Raw genomic sequence first — 17,703 nt, 5'->3', positions numbered from 1 at the left:
AAATTAATTGCTAATGGACTCAAAAGGTGATTTTTAATTTTTCATATGTCCCCTTGAAGTTTAATCCATCATTTTCTCTATTTATTTTTCTTAGTGTTATGAAACAATCATTAAACTGACACAGAGTGGCTTGGATATATTACACATTCTTGCCCCTGATGAGGGACCCATTAAATGAAGCATAAACTGGATTATTCAGGAAATTAGAAATTAGATTTTTCATTTCAAGTTAGTTACACTTCATAAGGAAAGATATAAAGAAAAGAATTATCACTATGTGCTAATTTGGTGGTTAAAGAAGACTGAATTCCTCCCACAGTGCAGAAACACATGCTGGTAGGACTGGCTATAAATGTGAATGTGTGAGTGTTGGTTGCCCTATGACGGACTGGTGCTCTGTCCAGGGTGTGTTCTCTGCCTTACATCCATTGATTCCAGGTTGGCTCCAGACCCAACATGATCCCGAAAATAAAGCAGTTACAGAAATTGAATAGATGAATGTCAATCAACCCCAAAAGGCTAGCAATACTGAGTACACCTGTTAGTAGCTCAAGAGCCTAATGATTAGCCCATTAAAATATACATATGAAAACACTCTGGAGTACAAGCAGATAAAAAAAAGAGAGCTGGTGGAAGATGACAAGAAGTGAAGTGCTGCCAATACACCCTTTATATTCTCTCCAGCATCTGGACTGTGAAAGAGAAAGCTCGAGTTAAGAGGGCAGTGCATTATTTATCAAAAGCTAGTAAACCCAGGTCACCTTGCACTGTCAGGCGAAAAGAAATGGACAAAGTGAAGGATAGAGGTAGGTACACTGCTTTGAAATACAGTTACCTTTCCTTGTAGACGGAAAGACATACCCTGTCCTACTAGAAAAACCAAGGTAGTCCAGCTAACGGCAAAACCAGCACATTTTTTGAATGCTATCCTAATAGTCAATCAGCAAGAATGAATAAAAGGCACATCCCAATCTGCACTTTACATATCACTTTGACATTTGTCTCATGATCAAACACACTTTTTATAAAATTCAGAAGATGCTTCCTCACATTTGGGTAGCTCCCCTGTCTGTTTGTGTGTTTGAAATCTATCTGATGTGTTTATGAAGTCCTGGTGTAAGTAAATGTCTTGGTCTGGTATGATAGGCTTGCACTCTTCTCATGGCAGTGCCATCTTGAGTTTTTTAGACAATGGAGAGAACTCCAAACATTGGAAAGCAAGAAACAATATGTGTATATTGCTCTGTTCACGCTCCATAGGTAGGTAATATTGGCTTACTTTTGCAGTTTCGGATCACTAAAGGCAGAAATGTCTCCAAATTCAGGAAATGGCTAACTGCATTGTGCTAGAAAACTAAACAAATCAAGTAACAAACGAGGTCTTGTGGTAATCCAGTGAATAAAAACGTACAGATAACTTCAGCCACGTACAAACAGAACAAAACAAAAGTGTTTTTCCCCCTAAAATATACCATTCCACTTTAAAAGAGGCAGAGCTTCCGAATGTAAACAAACCAGAGAGAACAGCATTTCCATACAGTCGTAGATGTACCTTTCAATGTAAGACCTTGCTCCTACCTCTATTATTTCAGGGGGCAGTGTACTAAACTTTTTGTTCAATTCCGATATTCCGAGCTAGCTATTACCCCTTTCACAAAATGCTTCCCCTGAGACACTCTTTTGAACTGCAGCTAACACACTGACATTGAAACTCAACACCCTTAGAGGAGAACACTTATTAATAAAGCCAACATGTGGCTGTATTAGCTATCATCATGTAAGTGATAGGAGAGGAATAATTCTATCCTATCCACGCAAAGACTGAGCTCCCCTGCTATTCTATAAATGGCTGTGGATTCAGTGGTTCATGATCTCTTAGTGATATGGTCAGCACTTAGACAATTTGGCCAGGCAGAACAGATGCCTACTTTTTCTAATTGGCTGGTCCAATTCTGCTTCTTCTCTTGTTTACAGAACAGTCACAGAGAGAGCATATTTATTCCTCTGTCCAAATATTTTATTGCCAGCTGCCAGAATGTGAGCAGAATCCTCCCAAACATTACTAAAATGATTCTGACTCAAAATCAGTGACCATCCCTGAAACATAGGGATGAACAAGATTAGCTTTAGCCATTTTGTCTAATAAAAGAAAAAGTGATGCCCTTATGAAAATATCAAAACATTCATGCTTCCGTTCACAGCAATAATTGCCTAAGCTTCAATAACCTCCTTTAAGTCCAAATGTTCAATGACCTCAACAATGTCAAGACCTATTGGGTGAGAAAATATGCTGATATACAGTGACTAGATTAGGCAGCATAGAGAAATAAGCAGTGGTGCCACACAGCTCCAGACCCATGAGGCCTGGGTTTGAGCCTTGTCTTACAGATATGAATATTACGAAGAATTTTTTGTACCTCCTTTCCACACGAAAACTGTGTTAAGTCTCTGAAAACTGAGGTTTTTGAATACGCTCTCCAAGGTGGAGATTTTTGAAAACGCTGTTGTCGCTGTTCTCGTGTGGACGAGGAAAATGGATGTTTAAAAACATAATAATAATGATCTGATGTCACACAGCGTGCCTGTCTCTGGCTGAAATGCAAATAGCTCCTAACTCCCTACAGAGTGAATTGCATAAGTCATTAAACACATTCAGATAAGACTAGATTTCAGATTCCCACATATGAATAAATATAAATGATGTTGTATTAGAAATATATAGTGCACCATTAAGATTTCGATTCAGTGTTTTCTTGACTTGAATAGTGCCGTACATACGAGTATAAAGTGATTTGGGATTAAAACTATGTGCTTCTCTCATGTTTTGTGGTGTTTTGATGTCCCTATTGAAGATCAACTATGGCCCTCTACTGGACTGGGATGACAATGCATCTGTTTTCGTATTTGCCTAATTGGGGATGTTTTCAAAAATGGAGTGAGGAAAATCTTATAAATAAATGGAACCTTGTGGACGGGGTCTTAATTTGTCTGCCACACAGCCCTTCGGGTTGTGCTTGTGGTTTCAAGCCTCAAGCCTGGACAAAATGGTAGAGTGAGCACCTCTTTGGTAACCACAATGGTAAATATTACATATTACACAAGCCCATGCTGTTGTGAACTCCATTGTGAACCCTATGACAATGCAATACAGTGCAGGGGTCTGCTAGCTAACTTTAGCCAGCTAGCTTGTTGAGCTATCTCATGCTTCCAGGCAGCACTGTGGTCTCTCTGTGTGGTTGGGAGGAGTCTACGCTAATGGATGGCAAAGGCAGGGACTAAAACCTAGGTACAAATTTAAAGAAAAGTGTTATCCTTCTGATATCTCCACAAAGAGCTAAGTACTCCCCAACACACACACACACACAACTCTGTCACACAATCTCTGTGACTCGTTACAATATCCAAAAATACCCACACTGCTTTCTCGATTTTCTCATTATAATTGGCGCAGAGATGCCAGACTTGATACAACTCACTTGATAGGATTAAAGTGTTCACATACACATACTCTGACACACACACACACACACACACACACACACACACACACACACACACACACACACAAGCGACAGTTGAAACATACAAACACAAACGCACTCCTTATGCAATGTTGATTTACATATTAGCATACGATTTCGTAGACTGCCAACCGGGGAAAAAGGTGTTGTGCCAAGGAGTCGGTAAACACTCAGGTGTTCATACTGCTAGGCCTGTTTAAATAAAACACACACACACACACATAAATGGTGCCGTATTCACCTGAGGGCAGCAACTCTACTGACATACAGTGTATTAATACCATTTTAATATGGATCGAGAGAGCGAGGGAGAAAATAGAGACAAGAGAGAGAGAGAGATAGAAAGAGAGGAAAGGGGAGAGACAGAGAGAGAGAGAAAGGGATGAGAGCAGCCAAGCAAATCAAAGCGAAATTAAACGGATTTGCATATTTCAATGAACGCCGCGAGTAGGCCTTCTAATTATTTCATCTCACTCTCCTTCACCTCCTTCTTCCCCCTCTCCCACCCCCCCCCCCCCTTCTTCTTTTCTCCTTCGGCTGCCAGGCTGTTTGCCTTCTAAAGCTGTGTGTTTAGCACCAAAGTCTCGCACGTTCCCTTTCTAGTCCCGCTCTATTAACACGGGCCATTTTTTCCTCCTCTCCAGAGTTTAGTTCTTACTCTGCCGTTTATTTACTTTTCACTCTGAGGCTTTATTACAGAGCCTGTTGTAGTGAATGATCTGTTATCTCTGTTTGCACTTCAGTACGGCTAGACTTGAGTGTCTATTTAATTTCATCAAAATTCGATAAAGACTAGAGTCTCAATAGCAATAGTATTCATAATACACACAGTCTTAAAGGGGATGTCCACTGACTGACTTCAGAATCAATGTATGAATAAACGGTTTAGAAGTAAAAAAGCGGCAGGCAGTCACACAGCTCCAGGGACCTGGAAGTTGTGGGTTCAAGTCCCGCTCCGGGTGACTGTCTGTGAGGAGTATGGTGTGTTCTCTCTGTGTCTGCGTGGGTTTCCTCCAGGTGACTTCTGTGAGGAGTGTGGTGTGTTCTCCCTGTGTCTGCGTGGGTTTCCTCCGGGTGACTGTCTGTGAGGAGTGTGGTGTGTTCTCCCTGTGTCTGTGTGGGTTTCCTCCGGGTGACTGTCTGTGAGGAGTGTTGTGTGTTCTCCCTGTGTCTGTGTGGGTTTCCTCTGGGTGACTGTCTGTGAGGAGTGTGGTGTGTTCTCCCTGTGTCTGTGTGGGTTTCCTCCGGGTGACTGTCTGTGAGGAGTGTGGTGTGTTCTCCCTGTGTCTGTGTGGGTTTCCTCTGGGTGACTGTCTGTGAGGAGTGTGGTGTGTTCTCCCTGTGTCTGCGTGGGTTTCCTCCCACGGTCCAAAAAACACACGTTGGTAGGTGGGTTGGTGACTCAAAAGTGTCCGTAGGTGTGAGTGTGTGAATGAATGTGTGTCTGTCTGTTGCCCTGTGAAGGACTGATTCTGTGTAGGCTCTGGACCCACCGCGACCCTGAACTGGATAAGGGTTACAGACAACAAATGAATGAATGCACCAAGTTGACTGTCTCTTTAAACTCAGTCATTTCAGAAACTGATGTAATTACATTTATATTTGTCTAATTGGCCAGCCCTCAAGGTAGGAGCTTTTGTATTTGGATGGGGTTGAGTGATGAAAAAGACAGGTAGGCCATCCACATAAAACGATTGGAGAGAGGGTTTTTTTTACAGTCCTGTGGCTTAAACAGAAAATTAATCTGTTTATTTATGGCCTCAAACCATTCTATTTACTGATTGCTATCATTATGTAAAGAGTATTTCCAGAAATGATTTTAAGACAAATGGCCTACTCCAGCTTTAAGTGAAGTGCAACACTGCTATTGTCTGAAAGGCTGCCGTGCTAGAAGCCCCTAGTCCAGCATGAGAAAGCCAGACTGAGTTTTGTTAATGATCACTAGAACAAACACCTAGCATTCTGAAGGAAAATTCTTTGTTCAGATAAAACACAAACTGAACAACCTGGTCTTGAAGATAAACACTGTACATAGAGTGGAAAGAAAGTGTGGCTGTTAATTTAAAGAACAACATCTCAAATGTAGAGCAATGGCGGTGGCAGCATGATGTTGTGGAGCTGTTTATTAACATTTGAAATAATTTAATTTCTCAGCTGTTATTTTGAAATGACTTCTTAAAGAAATGTGCATGCCTTTATTTAACTAATACACAAAATGTACAGTGAAATTAATGTGTGGATATTTGCAAACCTAGGCCTTACACTTTTCAGCCTTGACATACACCAAACTTTATTTCTCAAGCGATGTGTATTTCTGCTGTTGGAAGCATAACCTTATGCTCCTTTTAAAATAATTAGTAAATACCAATTTCGCTTTACATTGTGTGCAATCATTATGACATGCCAAGAGAAATTACACCACAGAAGTTTATATTACATTCAGTTCCATTCAAGGTTGTTCTCTGGAAACGTTGTTGGAGATAATGGCTTGAAGGCTTTCTTCTGTCATCATGCCTTTAAAGATCAGAGTTTTAAGTGTCAGTACTAAGGTAACGATGTATGTGTGTTACTGTGCTCATGTTTGAATCTGATCACAGATATGTGGTCCCCATAAAGATAGTAATACAAAAGTAAACTGAACTGAAACTGAACTGAAAAAGTGTGTGGGGGATTATTTTTTTTTATTTGTGTTGTAGGACCTTGACATGTTTGACTTTGTGGAGTCATTTTGCCTGACCCCATGAGTTTTATATTTGTGTGTATTTATATATATATATATTTGTTTTAATAAAATAAAATCATTTTCTTTTGGGTTGCTGAAATGAAGGTTAGGGTCAGGCTGAAGGTCAGGCAAATTGCCATGCTATGTCAGAAGGTCCATAAAAAAATGCATATTTGAGGTAATCGCACACACACACACACACACACACACATACACATACACATACACACACGCACAAACTGTGCAGTAGCTGGATTATGACTGTTTTAGTGTCATATTTAGCTTGAGATGAAGGTTAACGAAACAAACGTGTGTATAGATGCCTTAGTTGAATATGTTCGGAAAATGAGGTAATAAAACAGTTAGCGCCTCTATGGGATTTCTAATGGCATGTTAGCACACTTAGCTACTAAGTGTTTAAGCCTGTACAAGAATATCAGTGTTTTATCTGAGGCTTGTAACTAGGAATGCTCTCGTCTGCTAAATCACTACTCAGAAAGGTTCTGGAGAGAGCGCTGACTTTGAGGCAGAGTAAATGTTATTGGTTATCAGCCAAAAGGTGGGGATGAACGTGATTGGTTAGCACACACTGGGCCGAGATTTACAAATACTGCGCTATAAATAGGTAAAGCTCGATCTCGATCCCCGTGTTTGCCTGCGTGTTTGGCTGCCAGAAACGACTTTGGAAAAAATAAATGTTTAATATATATATATGTATGGTTTACTGTAGACAGTTGTTTTGTTTCATAAATTGTTAGAAGTGTTGCAAAAATTTCAGTATTTTCTGCTCGAACGGAGGATAATGTAACTGCGTCTAAAGATGCTGCAGATTGTTATAATGCTCTGCTGCCTCTAAGACAGATTCTGAAGAAGTACATTCCTTCACATTTGAGTTATGACTGCTGCCTCAGAGGTAGCTGCAGGGTGTTATACACTAAAATTCTGAAGTATTCTAAAGTACGTTTTGCACACTCGATTTATGATCGCTATTCCACTTTGACTTAGTACCTGCCTGAGAGCGTTATTGTATGACATTCCTTCAGAGGCAGCACATAAGGTGGAGGTGAGGCAGCCAGACTCACCCTGAGACCCTGTCATTTGGGCCAAACATTTATTGCAATCTGGATTCTGTTTAGTTCGTGGCTGAACAAATGAGAGAGTTCACTTTAATCTACTGAGATACCATTTGGGGAAAATAAAAAAACGGATGATTTTCTATTTAACCATTTTGTTCCCAACAAAATCATTACCATGAAATTAGACTGCTGCTAGAGTACAAGGATGCTGAATAAAATTCCAAACATGTATTCTCCCAGACTTAGATCTTGGCCTTGTGTGTTCCCCACTGACTTACTCAAAGATGCTAATTGTACACAGTTATTGAAATTATTACATTTTGAAACAGTATGATTATCCTTGCATTTCTGTGTCTGAAACTGACAAACTCTTATCTCCACCTGCCTCTCTCTCTCTCTCTGTCACACACACACACACACACACACACACACAAATCTCTCCAAACTCTCACTCAGTCACTGTCATATTGCTTAATGGTACAGTCTGTTTAGACTCAGCGAACTATAGTCTATTTTTAACACCCGACTAGATATTGTGTTCACCGTGGTGTGTAGATGCTGGTTTTGCTTCATCTCACTTTATTGTTCTAGGTGTTATATAATGCATGACATAATTACAATGACAGTTCCAGTACAACCAAACTCTCTCTCTCTCTCTCTCTCTCTCTCTCTCTCTCTCTCTCTCTCCCTTTCTACTGTGTACTTTTTGGTCATTTGATCATATAAACAGGTGCATATAAATAAATTAGAATATCATCAAAAGGTTAATTTATATCAGTAATCTCATTGTCCAAAAACACACATTGGTAAATGGATTAGCAACTTGAAAATTGTCCATAGGTGTGAATGACAGAGATACTGTCATTCACTTTTGCATCCACAACTTGTTGATGCCACTGACTGTTTAGGATTCTTATGGGGGTTTAAAGTTGGGTTGGGGTCCTTTGCTGTGCTTTGTAATGTACTTTGTTATTGTTTAACTCACAGAACCACCAACAATTAACCAGAGACTTTATAAATAAAAGATAAAAATAAAACATAAAAGATTTTAAAACATAAGCAAGCACCACAATTCAAAATGCACTTTAAAAATCTCTAAAACCTGACACCAGTTCACACTGGAAACAAATCTCTTTCAGTTCACATTCATTCATTCATTCATTGTCTGTAACCCTTATCCAGTTCAGGGTCACGATGGGTCCGGAGCCTACACAGAATCTCTGGGCGCAAGGCAGGAACACACCCTGGAGGGGGCGCCAGTCCTTCAAAGGGCCACACACACATCCACTCCATTCCAAAAGTATGGGGGCTGACAGCTGAAATTAACGAGATCAATTTTTATTGGCTGATGCAAAAGAAACAAACAAAAAACAACAGATAGCTTGTTCTTATCTGCAGTTAGTCAATGCAAAATGTGATTGATGGCTAAAAGCAGTATCGGTGGCTAGTGCAAGTAATGATCAACAGGCTCCTCCTCCAATTACATTTCCGCTCTTGGTCTCCGGTCTACAGCTTTCTCCCTTCTCTCTCCGATACATCCAGGCCACTGGGTGTCAGTATATTAGCTGTTTTATTATGTGCAGGAGAATCATTGGAGAAAATGACTGATTGCTCCTGTAATTGAGTGTTACGAACCCTATAAATATTTCACAGATATTCTGTCTGTAGTATTGTGTCTGTGCCTCTCTCTCACTCTGTCTCTCTCTCTCTCTTTCTCTCTCTCTCCCTTTCTCTCACCCAGTGCACACTTGTGTGTGTTAAAGGTGTGATGTATGTTAGGTGTTAATTGGACTCTGAGGGTTGTTAATATTCTCCTCGCACCTCCCCTCGTCAGGAAAGTGAGCTGAGAAAGTGATGAGTATGTGATTTTTCCCTCCAGTGAGAGAGAGAGAGAGAGCAGGAAATAGCTAGGTTCAAAGCTCTGCTGTAAGGTCACTTGGAGAGGAAAACGAGTAATTTGGAAATTAAGTGTGAGAGGACAGAGACAGAGAGAGAATGGAAAAAAGGAGGGAAATGGGAGGCAGACAGAGGGATGGAGAGATGGTTTGAAATTGTGAACCTCTGATTGATCTCTGTCTAACAAGCAGGGGTTGTGCCTTGCTGTAGACTGTGAAGGTCTCAGTCCTATTGATATTAGACGACAAGATCCTTCATCTGTCAGATGGGAAGAAAGGAAGGAGAGAGAAAATAGAAGGAGGAATAGAAAATGAGTGGGAAGGCAAGAGGGAGAGAGAGAGATAAAGGGAAAATGAAAGATTGAGGAGACGGAGGGAAAGGTGGAAAAAAGCAAAGTATGGGAAGAGAATGTGACAGAATTGGAGGCAAATAAACAGAAAGTGTCCAGAATCTCTATAAATAAATAAATAAAATAAAAAACCTGCCTTTTTCCTACCGATCCTCCACATCTCCTCCATGGCCCAGAAACAGCTTTGGATACGGCATCTTACTGGCTGTCCAACAGCTGGAGGAGATGAGAGAAGCTGCTTTAAACACTTGCCAGAGCTGCTTCGACTAGACAGTACATGAGTGTGTGCTGCCCAGGAACTCTGTTTCTGTTTTTAGAGTGACATCACTGTGAGCATGCCCAGAGAATACACAATTCAACAAGTATAAGCCCATTAAAAATATCCTTGTCTTGAGCAGACTTCTGCATGCTTCATTTAGGCCATGAAATGGACTGAAATGCATTATATAGGCTTAGTTCATCAACACTCGTCACCATATTTAAAGCAACAGTAGGTAGTGTTTTAAAATTAAAATGACAACTTCAACATCATTGTGATGCCTCACAGTGCTATAAAAGTGAAATACGCTGTGCAACCAGAGGGGGAGCCCGTGAGCAAAAATGCCAAATCTTACCTACTGTTGCTTTAATAATGTCGGCTGCTCCTTTACTTCACTGCTGCTCGTTCACTCCATTTCTCCTCCTCTGTCCTCTCCTCATTCCTTCATGTATTTCCAAAGTGGGAGAAGAGCAGAGGAGGAGGACAGCAGCAGTACAGGACATTTCAGGACACAGCCAATGAGAAAGAAGGAGGGGAAGAGAAAGAAAAAGCAAATGAGAGAGAAAAGTGACAGCAGGAAAAGAGTGAAAACGAGAGAGAGAGAGAGAGAGAGAGAGAGAGAGAGAGAGAGAGTGAGAGTGAGCAGTGCCAGAGAGCTAATGAAAGGGAGCAGAAAAAGGCTTGATTATGTTATCAATGAGGGTAGAATATGCTCATTGTTGGCTGGTGTTGAATTGGACGGAGGAGGCAGGGCATTATCTCCTTCAGCTTTGATCATAAAAAGGAAAAAAAAAAACAGGGAGAGAGAGAGAGAGAGAGAGAATGCTGATAAACAACACAAAATGGAGTACCCACTGGCAGCACACATGGGCTAAACATAAATGTGGCTAATCTTGATGTTCAGTTTAACATGATAATTATGTCCAGCCCATGGTCCATCTGTTATTAACTGAATGTGTGTGTGTGTGTGTCCACAATCACACACATCCTTCATTCACACATATGAGGGTGTAAACTGGAGAATTGGCACAATGGATGTTTGTAATGGTGTTAATTGTATCCATAAGCTGGGAGATAGTAGGACCCTGTGTGTTTGTGTGTGTGTGTGTGTGTGTGTGTGTATGTGTGTGTAAGAGAGAGGAAGAGAGAGAGTGAGCGAGAGCTAGGATCTCAATCGTAGACCTGCAACATCATCACTTTTTGTTTTACCAAAGAAATCCTATAGGACCTTCTCATCATACCTGCAGATTTCTATGGTTTTAAATAATAAATCATTCAGACAGAGCTGCAGTAGAGATTTTTGAGGTGGTGGGACATAACTGCGAGCAAAATATCTCAACTTTTAAAGCCACTGTCCACTTGTTTGCGAGTATAAAAATGTTTGTTTATCTTAAAGATATGACACAGAATATGCATTTCCCGATGTTATATTCAGTATATATTAGCATAGTAATGAGCTGAGAGGGAGGGGCAGATTGCAGAATGATTGACAGATGGTGTGAATAGTTTGAAAATAAGCGAACTACAATGGTTCTAGAAGGTTTAGAAGCAGAGCTGGTCAACTAACAGGCGCTTGGTTTAGCACACCACAGCAGACGATTTTCCAACAAACTGAGGCTCAAAACACACACAATTAGAGTGTATCACAAAGTCGAGTGAAGGGTCTTGCAAGTATTTTGTCTGTTTTCATCCTTCTTCCTCTCTTTAAACAAGCTCAGCGCTAAACTCACAACTGCAGTGGGCTACAGGGCTGGTTTTTCTTCACCTGTTTTCAGACTGTCACACATTCAGTGAGCCCCCACAGTGCCCCCTCCCTGTGACTCATTTAAATGCACAAAAATGTTTGGCCTCATTTTAAGATACCGTCCACAATTGTAAATACAGCAGTATACTGTATTATTGTTATACTGCCCGACACTACGTGACAGGAAACAAAAGTTCATTTACATTTTATCAACCAGAATTAATATATAATTGAAAAGGCACAGGACATCGCTGGTAACCAGACATTTATGCAGAAATATTTACATTTGTGTGTAAAAGTCTGCTTGATATATAGTGCTCTGTGTAATGGAGGTCACTGGCTTGTTTAATAAATGCACCGGGAAATTCACTCTCTGGTGTTGTGGCTTTAATCGTCTGGAGATTTCGTACAAAAATTTACAGAAAAGCTGTGGTGAACTCAGGAGTATTTTGTCTTGTAAAAGAGCAGTAAAATGTTTGGGGCACAGCCTCTACAACTTTCAACATATGTGTATTTAAGGGTCTAATAAAACATTATAAAGCTCTGCCTGACGTAAACAAGGACTACTGACGTGCAGACTGACCAATTAAATGTTTACAGAGAAGGTTATCGACCAATAACGGTAGCTCTACAGTCAGACCGTCCAATCAGAAGATTTAAGGCTACTTCACCATGCCCCCTTCTCACTCAAGCGAACCAATTGGAGTAGGGGAGGGCGGGACTAGTTTGTGAACGAAACGCTTCTCGAAATTTTATGTAAGCTCTAGACAAACAAAATCCCGGACGTTTGTGAAATTCCGCCCGGACATTTTTTAAGTCTAAAAAAGAGGACATGTCCGGGTAAAAGAGGACGTCTGGTCACTCAAATTGATATAAATACCTGAAGGGTGCAAGTGTCCCGTTCTGCTCTTAACAGTCCAACTCCTTGAACAATGTCATCAAAATTGCACACTTCCAAGAAGGCTTTAGGGCTTATGGCGAGAATTGGGACGGGGCACCAATGCGTTAATCTGGCCTTACTGTCAGGATTCTGCCAAATGCATTCTGATTGGCTAAGTGTACAATCACATGTACGTACTTCTGAGTATTTTTTTTTTATACTGGCTCTGGCACTGTTCTGCCGTGAACCAAAGACTGCCTCCTTATAGTTATGCTAAAATAGCAGTGATTGGTCCGTGTGTGTGTCAATCAAATTCCTTTTCCTGCAGTAGTAGGCAGATCTCTCCCTAGACTCTCCCTAGAGAGTTTGGCAAAGTAAGATTATGGCATCGTAAACAACATGGCCTCAGTAGAGGAGCGCTAATGCTAGCCGGGAAATCAATGAAAAAACCCCTGAAGGTAGCTTGGTTTTGGATGTCCGTGCAGTGGATGAGAACTGAGAAGTGGCCAGCAATGAATCTGCAGTCTACAGCCGAGTTTCCATCTCTCTTAGTTACCTTATCCTTGAGGGAGTGAGAGAAACTCTGGCAACAAAGTAAAGTAAATATGCTGTTTGAGTGCCGGTTAAGCTTCATTATTTTGAATCTATTTTTCCTCCTAAAATAAAGTCTCATTAATTGCTAGAGAACTGTTCATTAGACTAGCTGAGGATAGCTGAAATGCTAATGCTATTTATAAATCAAATTAAATGTGGCTTCTGCTTTAAACAATGCAAATTAATGTAATCATGAAGACAGTGGAAGAAACTTGATGAACAGAGGCCAAATTAAAATGACTTACACAGTGAATTAAAAATAGTGTATTAATTAAACTTTACAATAAACCAGGTGTAAGTGGGTGACTAAACTTGTTTTATTATTTGATATGGAAATCATCTGCTTAAAAAATGTAACTTTTGGACGTTAAGGACAATTCTGTGTCCCTCCATTCTTCCTGTAGATATATATACAAACATTTCTGATGAGGGCAGCAAAAAAAGCCAAAGGCCAATCAAGTGCTTAGCTTAGATTGGGCTATTCTGATGCTTCACATTCATAAATGTAAGTGATCTGTATCTGTCTGTAATGTGAAAAGATCTGTCCCTGAAAAAGCATGCATGTGCACATTGATAAATTTATGCAGCTCTGTCCCAAATAGGTCCCTAAGCCCTATGTAGTGCACAATGTAGGTCATTAAATAACAGTTTACACCCCCAAGTGCAGTTCAGTACATCTCCTGTGTGGCTCTTCTTTAATGTTCAGTGCATTGTTTTAGTGCAGAAGCCTTAGTTTCACATAGTTTCACACAGTGCACTACCCAGAGGAAAATTGTATTGCTCATAGGTTGTTTGTAACGCTCAGGAGAACTAATGGAGATATAAAGGAGAGATAGAGGGTAGGGTGAGGTTCATTTGCCAGATCTGAGTACAGTTTGTAACTTCACTGAGATCTCCACTAAAACCCCAGAGGAGACACATGTGAGATCACTGAGATCTCCACTAAAACTCCAGAGGAGACACATGTGAGATCACTGAGATCTCCACTAAAACTCCAGAGGAGACACATGTTAGATCACCGAGATCTCCAGTAAAACTCCAGAGGAGACACGTGAGATCACTGAGATCTCCACTAAAACTCCAGAGGAGACACGTGAGATCACTGAGATCTCCAATAAAACTCCAGAGGAGACACGTGTGAGATCATTGAGACACATTTGAGCAACAGGAGACACTTTTTTCTTCTTTGATTTTCATTTGATCTCCTTAAAGTAGATCTCCTTTTTGATTCTTCTTTCCTCTGGATATAAGGCCACCAAATTGGATATGCATCAGATCTGGCAGATCTGGATTTGACTTGTGCACACAGCCGTATAGAAAACAGAACTGTGTCACTAAGGCGAGTAAAATAAAATAGAATTGGAGTCATATCAACCTAGCATTATGAATGTAGCCTCAGAAGATTTTACTATTTCAAATAAAACATATGAGAACATTTATATCTTGCATCTGGCTCGACAACAAACTGTGATGAGACAGATCTACTATATGCCAATTTTACCAGCTATTTATAAAAGCCCTGTTGTATAAAGACACACTGTGGCCAGTGTTTTATATATAAATACCCTACTAAAAAGCTTAGCTCTGTTATTGATAAAAATGCTAGTGACAACCTGTTGAATCATAGTCCACAGCCCAGTGCCGAGGCTATGATGCTATAACCCTTCAGCCAACACCCGAAATAAGCATCATGACCTTATGCTTGTTTGCCGCTGCTCCAAATAATACACTGATAGAAAAATTATTACTGTGGTGGTGGTACCTTTTGCTGTTACTGTGCTGGTACCGGCAAGAGTATATTTTTAGTGCCTTTAATTAAGGAACATAATTGTACCATATTGTATAATATTTGTAGTTCTTACAAAGAGGCACGGTAACACTGTTTGTACCTTTTAAGAACAATAATATACTTATACAGTAGCTATTCTTCTGAAATATACAAGCTATATGTGTAAAATAGGTGCACCCTAAAGGCAGCGTTCATGATTTTATTCAAAGAGCACATTTTATTAAATTCTGAGAATTTTCTTCACCTTTTGCCAACTCTCAGGTTCATTTATGTGTTCGAAACCAGTGTAATGTGTTTATGAAACCGCAGTGTCTGTAAATGGCTAAAAAAATGTGTCTGGTGTGCTAGTCTTTCTCTCTTTGCTCACAAATAGACCTCAAAACATTGAAAAACATGAAACTAAAATGAGGATATTGCTCTATTTCTGTCCTATAGGTGGGTGATATTGACTTATTGCAATAACTTACTGCAACTGCTAACTGCATTAATGTAAACACAAATTGAAAGTGCTACATAACTAAACAACTCAAGTTACAAATATGTTTCTATGATAATTCAATCCGTGAATATAAAGTTACAGGCAAGTTGTAATAATTGATTTTTCCCCATTAAACATACTGTTCCCCCACACTGAACTTCTGAACATAAACAAACCAGAGAACAGCATTTTCCCACAATCGTACATATGGGGTGTCTACACACATTTGGACATGAGGTATATCCATGTTTTTTTTTAATTCATTCATTGTTTGTAACCACTTATCCAGTTCAGGGTCGCGGTGTGTCCGGAGTCTACACGGAATCACTGGGCACAAGGTAGGAACACCCTGGATGGGAGCGCCACACTCCTCATAGACAGTCACCCGGAGGAAACCCACGCAGAGACAGGGAGAACACACCACACTCCTCACAGACAGTCACCCGGAGGAAACCCACGCAGACACAGGGAGAACACACCACACTCCTCACAGACAGTCACCCGGAGGAAACCCACGCAGACACAGGGAGAACACACCACACTCCTCACAGACAGTCACCCGGAGGAAACCCACGCAGACACAGGGAGAACACACCACACTCCTCACAGACAGTCACCGGAGGAAACCCACGCAGACACAGGGAGAACACACCACACTCCTCACAGACAGTCACCCGGAGGAAACCCACGCAGACACAGGGAGAACACACCACACTCCTCACAGACAGTCACCCGGAGGAAACCCACGCAGACACAGGGAGAACACACCACACTCCTCACAGACAGTCACCCGGAGGAAACCCATGCAGACACAGGGAGAACACACCACACTCCTCACAGACAGTCACCCGGAGGAAACCCACGCAGACACAGGGAGAACACACCACACTCCTCACAGACAGTAACCTGGAGCGGGTCTCTATCCCACAAGCTCCAGGTCCCTGGAGCTGTGTGACTGTCCACCACCTGTTGCTCCACCGTGCCGCCCTATGTTTTTTTTTAGACTTTTTAATATTCAAATGCTATAGGCCCTTTATAAGAGCTAGTTTTGTGGAGTGTGTTAAGTGATCATAGGCTGAAAGTTAGAGTTGCTTTAATGAGTATAGCTCACAGGAAGCTGTCTGATTGAGTAATGGCTGCCGGCCTGGCATAAAAGCCCTGCACAAACAAACAACAAGACACAGAGGGAGAGGGAAGGAGCGCCAAGTCAGTCATCTGACACACACACACACACACACACACACACACACACACACATGCAGAGAGAGAGGCAGACCCACGTGCCCACTCCTACATATCGTTCCCCTGTTTCACTCTCTCTCACACATACATTCACGCGCACACACACACACAGAGAGAGAGAGAGAGAGAGAGAGAGAGAGAGAGAGAGAGAGAGAGAGAGAGAGAGAGAGACAGAGGCAGACCCACATGCCCACTCCTACGTACTGTTCCCATTTCTCTCACACTTACACACACACACACATACAGAGGCACTTTCACATGCCCACTCCTACGTACCATTCCTACTCGTTTCCCTCTCTTTCTCTCTCACAAACACACACACGCGCAGAGGCAGACCCACATGATGCCCACTCCTACATACCTTCACCTTGTTTCTCTGTCTCAAACACACACACACACACACACACGCACACACACACACAAACAACGACACAACATCAACAATCTTGTATCTGTTAAAACATGTCTTCATCTTAAAATTTAAGGCACCAGCTGGTGTTCCCCACAATGTAGTGTGTAAACAGGTTTTGGTCCCCACTGTGTGATTTATTTCTGGTAAACACACACACACACACACACACACACACACACACTAATGCAGCACATAACATTCAGTCATCTCCCACACTAAGAAATCGCCAGAAGGACAAAAGGGAGAATTTAATCTTCCATAAGCAGAACACAGGATCAGCGCAAAATCTCCTCCACCTTCTCAGCTCATGCACCCTACCAGTCCCAGCATGCATCTGCTCCTGGCCGCCTATCCACTGCCTCAGGCCTTCCTCACCGCCAAGCTTTTCTGCGGAGGTTTCCTTTTTTTCCCCCTCCTGTTTTTTAGTCCATATCAGTGATGCAATTTTCCCACCGAAAAACACCAGAATCCCATCGGTTTCCAAGACCACACAAACATCTGCCTTCCCTCCAGTGCATCCACACTTCATTTCTACATGATTCATAAGAAGGAACTAACCTCCCATTTGAATCTCTTTCTCCCTGTGCTTAAATATAGCAGGCATAGTCCAGAGATTAAGGGAAATGGAGCCTAGGTGATGCTATTATAGGAAATAGAGGCTATGTCTTTAAAAACGCTTGGCGCTTGCAAGCGGTCATATCGACAATGTTATGTTTCTTTTACTACAGTCTTATAGTGGGC

The 17,703-nt window shown here is 41.3% G+C and overlaps 1 protein-coding gene across 4 annotated transcripts in view; it reads left to right on the top strand.

The window, feature by feature from the left end:
- Positions 1-17,703, top strand: part of cadm4 (cell adhesion molecule 4) — a 276,527-nt gene that overhangs the window by 171,296 nt on the left and 87,528 nt on the right. The window contains exon 1 of one of the 4 annotated variants that reach the window (XM_066683341.1): positions 6,387-6,421. The exons of the other annotated variants lie outside the window; for them this stretch is intronic. The gene's annotated coding sequence lies outside the window, so the exon portion shown is untranslated. Of the gene's footprint in view, positions 1-6,386; positions 6,422-17,703 lie in introns of those variants that run through there. 4 annotated transcript variants of the gene reach the window in all.

This window comes from Hoplias malabaricus, chromosome 10 (assembly GCF_029633855.1).
Source record: "Hoplias malabaricus isolate fHopMal1 chromosome 10, fHopMal1.hap1, whole genome shotgun sequence".
Taxonomy (NCBI): Eukaryota; Metazoa; Chordata; class Actinopteri; order Characiformes; family Erythrinidae; genus Hoplias; species Hoplias malabaricus.
The sequence above is the reverse complement of the archived record's forward strand: the minus strand, read 5'-3'. Positions and strand labels throughout refer to the sequence as shown.